Below are 5235 nucleotides of genomic sequence, written 5' to 3' on the forward strand. Positions count from 1 at the left end.
CACACATTCACTCACACATTCAGTCACACAATCACTCACCCATTCACTCACCCACTCACTCACACATTCAGTCACACATTCACTCACACATTCATTCACACATTCACTCACCCATTCACTCACACATTCACTCACACATTCAGTCACACATTCACTCACACATTCACTCACACATTCACTCACACACTCACTCACCCATTCACTCACACATTCACTCACCCATTCACTCACACATTCACTCACACATTCACTCACACATTCACTCACATTCACTCAACCATTCACTCACACATTCACTCACACATTCACTCACACATTCACATTCACTCAACCATTCACTCACTTATTCACTCACACATTCACTCACACATTCACTCACACATTCACTCACACATTCACTCACACATTCACTCGCCGATGGCGGAGGAAACCAGGCAAGGTGTCAACCAACTCATCACCAGGAGCGGTTAAGGGGTTAAATGACTTGCTCAAGGACAGTTCCGACCCAGGGAGTCGCACTCGACACGGCCTCTACAAAGACTCTAACAACCAGCTTTGATAAATCCATTTTAATGGAAAATGTAAAACGTTTTTGAACTTCAATGTACAAAGCAGGAAACACTTGCACTTTTAAAATTTGAAATCGAAGCAAGCCATGTTTTAAAAAAATACCTCAGTGAATGTATATATGTATATATTTACATGTCATAGTTCACTTTTCATTCAGCTTTTTTTTTTATCATTCAACTTGAAAAGTTCACCATAGTAAATTTTAACAAAACACAAAAAGACAATTATCGTTTTTCTTAAATAAATTACATATTTTTTTTTTGTAAATGTCTTAATTTTACAGTGAATACTTTTTTTTCTTTATAAAATGCTGAAGTGTAGTAATAATAATCCATTTAAGTATTTATTTTTCCTTTACATAATACAACTTTAAATGTTTTTTTTAGTTTTTTTTTTACAATAGTTTGGCAGTTTACATTTTCCCAAAAAGATTGATTTAATATGGCATGAGGACCGCAGAGCTCAGCGATGAAGGTTACAGGCATTAGCTGGTGTGTGTGTGTGTGTGTGTGTGTGTGTGTGTGTGTGTACACTGTAACCCTAAAAATCAGGTACAAAAAACTTGCAAATGGCATAGTGCACACAGGGCTTGTGTGTGAGTGTGTGTGTGCATGTGAGTGTGTGTGTGTGTGTGTGTGTGTCCTCAAATCACAGTAGAGCCGTATAACAACTGAACGTCTGTACAGGGTCACATTTCAACCTCTCTGCGTGTTTTTGATCTTTATAGAACGTAGAAACTCTCAAATAAATACAACAATCTTCACAGACAGAAGGAAAGAACACTGAATTAAAACAACAACAACAACAACAATAACAACAACAACAACGGCAACAACAACAATCGAAAACGACAAAAGAACGACAAGAACGACAGAAGATAGAAGTGGGATAAAAAAAACATGGAACCCATTGAGACGAGTTACTCTGGACGAACCGACGGAGCGAACGACGGACGAGAGCGTGGGCACAGCAGAGCGTCAAAGGCTGTTTGTCGTGTTCGTGGCATAAATGTCTTACGCTGGTGATACTGCTGCCATGGTAATGAAAAACCCTTCAACGCCCCAAACGCTTAGATCTGATCTGGGAGCAGTGACTGTCACAGGCGTGGACTAAACACACCAGGTTATCTGGAGTGAAGGCTGTGCTCTCGCTCGGGAGTTCCCGCGGGGGGCGTTGGGACGGTCTTAGTGTCAGACGGGCTCACAGTCATCTCTCTCTCACATCTCACATCTCTCAGCCAGTTGAGAAACACAAACTCTATAAATAAAACAATAATTCCACGGACTGATCTTCATCCAGCTGTGTCCTTCAGGTGTATTTAGTCCACTTGGCACTGAAGGTCTATGGTGGTGATGATGATGATGATGATGATGATGATGATGATGAAGGTTTATGTGTCTGTCCATCTGTGCGTATCTATGTTGATGATGTCACTGGGTCACATGATGTTAAGAGCCCTCCGGGTCACGTGACACACAGTGCTTTCTTCCTGGGTCACGTGACCAACGTGATACGGTTCGTCCCGCCTGTCAACATGACACAGTCCCAGATCACATGACATAGTCTTGAGGTCACATGGCTTAGTCTGAGGTCACATGACTTAGTCCCACATCACATGGCATAGTCTCTGAGGTCACATGACGTAGTCCCACATCACACAACAGTCTGAGGTCACATGACGATGTCTCCTGGATCACACGATGAGGTCTTCAGTCACATCCAGACGGTCTGGAGTCACATGGCCAGGAGATGAGGCAGCTTGGGTAGCGACGGTCGCTAGGTGGTGCTCCTGAGTGCCCACCTCGGTGTGACCCGGTTCCCCCGGCAACAAGGAGGAGGAGGGAGCGTCATGACTTCTCCTCTTCCTCTTCCTCTTCCTCACTGCTCCTCTTTAAAGAGGCTACTGCCTCCTTCACACAGTGGTACAGGATGTTCTTCACCTAGAGAGAGAGAGAAAGAGAGAGAGAGAGAGAGAGAGAGAGAGAGAGAGAGAGAGAGAGAGAGAGAGAGAGAGAGAGAGAGAGAGAGAGAGAGAGGGGAGGGGGGAGGGAGGGAGGGAGGGAGGGAGGGGAGAGAGAGAGAAAGAGAGAGAGGCAGAGAGAGAGAGAGAGAGAGATACTATTGTATTAATAGAGATCTAAACAGCCCCGAACTCGCTTAAAATATGTAAATAAAGTACTAATCGACCACTAATCAACCTGCTGCTTGTTGAACCCTAACCTTATCACTAACTTTATGTCTTAACCATAACCGTTGGTTAGGCGAATGTTAAAACTAACCTCAACTCTAACTATAATCATAGTTAGATAGTGGTGAGAGCATTACTTATTGCTATAACATAACGTACATTATGTACCTTTTTCCTGTGGTCGATTAGTACTTTATTTACGTTTTCTGATGAGACCGTGTTAGTCTGAATGGACAGACCATCATCAGAAGGTCGTTCTTTCAAGAATCTGATCAACCTTTGGAACCCCTGTCATGGCTAGACATAACATCACTGTTTCATTGCCTGGTAATAAAGTTCCTAATTGTTCAGTGTTGTTAATGCATTTTAGTCCATATCTTACTAGCTTAGCTTTGATACATTGTAGTCCATATCTTACTAGCTTAGCTTTGATGCATTGTAGTCTATATCTTACTACATTTAAACAATGTTAGCTAGCCGGCCAGTCGTAACGTTAGAATGTATCAAAGCATCAGAACAGATGGAAAGAAATCCTAAAATTCAACAATGATAGCTAATGTTGGTTACAGGTTATGTGTACTGTGTGTAGTAGATGGACGAATAAAGCGTAGCACATTTAAAGATTCCCTTCAGAAGTGTTTTAAACACTTGAAAACTGTTATAAATGTGTGTTTTTTTCCACCAAATTGTTCAATAAACTACTGAAAATGGCTTCTCTACACCTTTACCCTAATTGAAAATGCAAGGCCTATGCATATGCAAATCAGCGACAAGCACTCATTGGTATTTAAAATGAAATCCAAGTCAGCTGCTTATATTCTTTCAAGACATGTCAATCAATACCTACTCAGATTTCTGTATCTTCTGAAGATAATGGTGTTTCATTACATGTATATATACATTTATACTATTATTAGCTTGTTCTATTCTCCATCCATCTATCACCCATTGCAACACTATATTATCACCGACATCCAGTTGGCGGATCCCCCTTTGATCGGCCCCTCTGAGGTTTCTCTCCTCCTGGCCGCCTGCGGTGCTTTTCCCCCTATTGCTGTGTTTTTAGTGAGTCGTTCCTTATCGTCAAGTCTGGGGGTGTTGCTTATGTGATGTTTCTTCTTGACTTGTACGGCCCATGTGGGCTATTCCATGTGATCGCGGGGCTATACAAATTAGGGATGCTCGATATTGGCTTTTTTACCGATACCGATATACCGATATTGTCCAACTCTTAATTTCCGATACCAATATCAACCGATATCAACCGATACCGATATATGCAGGGTTCCCCCCCCCCCCCCCAAAAAAACTGAATAATTTCAGGTAACTAATCATTTCACTGGATATATATATAAACAAATATTGTTATTGTTGTTTTTTTTTTTTTTTTAACCGATACCGATATTTTCCGATATCACATTTTACTGCCGATATCGGCCGATAATATCGGACATCCCTAATACAAATACATTTGATCTGATTTTATTTGTCCACATAACGGGCCTCTTTTCCTAAACTGACCCCAGTTTCTGAGTGATTGTATTCTTCTCTATTTGAGACTTTAATGTAGTTGTAAAAAAAGAAAAAAAATAAGTTCCAGGCACTCTTCATGTTAAAAAAGCTTTAATAATTGGCTTAGTTCATTTTAGGACAATTAAAATAAAAATTACCGGTAAATATATATATTTTTTAATTGTTCTAAAATGAACTAAGCGAATTATTAAAGCTTTTTTATACATGAAGAGTGCCTGGAGCTTCTTTGTTTTTTCAACCGGCTCCCCTTTTATCCAAAGAGCACCTCTGAAACACTGGCTTCACACCACAGAGACGCTGCCGCCCTCCTTCCTGTTCCAGTGGACCGTGGTCGTGTTGTAGTTTACCTGTAGTTTGTCTTCATAGTTGACCTCCTCCTTGCCGGAGCGGAGTTCCTGAGTGAGGTGGAAGGAGTTCACCACGTGTTCAGGGGAGACGAAGTCGTTGATCACCTGGACGCAGCTGTGGAGGTTCTGCACCTGAGGACACGGAGGAGGGGGCACACGGGGTCTCAGCGTGGGTTCAGAGGACACGGAGGAGGGGGCACACGGGGTCTCAGCGTGGGTTCAGAGGACACGGAGGAGGGGGCACACGGGTCTCAGCGTGGGTTCAGAGGACACGGAGGAGGGGGCACACGGGGTCTCAGCGTGGTTCAGAGGACACGGAGGAGGGGGCACACGGGGTCTCAGCGTGGGTTCAGAGGACACGGAGGAGGAGGGGGGCACACGGGGTCTCAGCGTGGGTTCAGAGGACCACGGAGGAGGGGGCACACAGGGTCTCAGCGTGGGTTCAGAGGACACGGAGGAGGGGGCACACAGGGTCTCAGCGTGGGTTCAGAGGACACGGAGGAGGAGGGGGCACACGGGGTCTCAGCGTGGGTTCAGAGGACACGGAGGAGGGGGCACACGGGGTCTCAGCGTGGGTTCAGAGGACACGGAGGAGGG

General features: G+C 43.7%; 1 long non-coding RNA gene across 1 annotated transcript; it reads right to left on the minus strand.

Moving 5' to 3' along the window:
* Window positions 1–554: 554 nt before the first annotated feature.
* On the minus strand, window positions 555–4773 carry LOC311241935. The gene is made up of 2 exons (XR_014620587.1): window positions 4639–4773; window positions 555–2510 (listed from the first exon to the last, which is right to left on the minus strand). It is a non-coding gene; the product is annotated as an uncharacterized lncRNA (long non-coding RNA).
* Window positions 4774–5235: the final 462 nt, after the last annotated feature.

This window comes from Notolepis coatsorum (assembly GCF_963971535.1).
Source record: "Notolepis coatsorum genome assembly, chromosome: 15".
Classification (NCBI taxonomy): Eukaryota; Metazoa; Chordata; class Actinopteri; order Aulopiformes; family Paralepididae; genus Notolepis; species Notolepis coatsorum.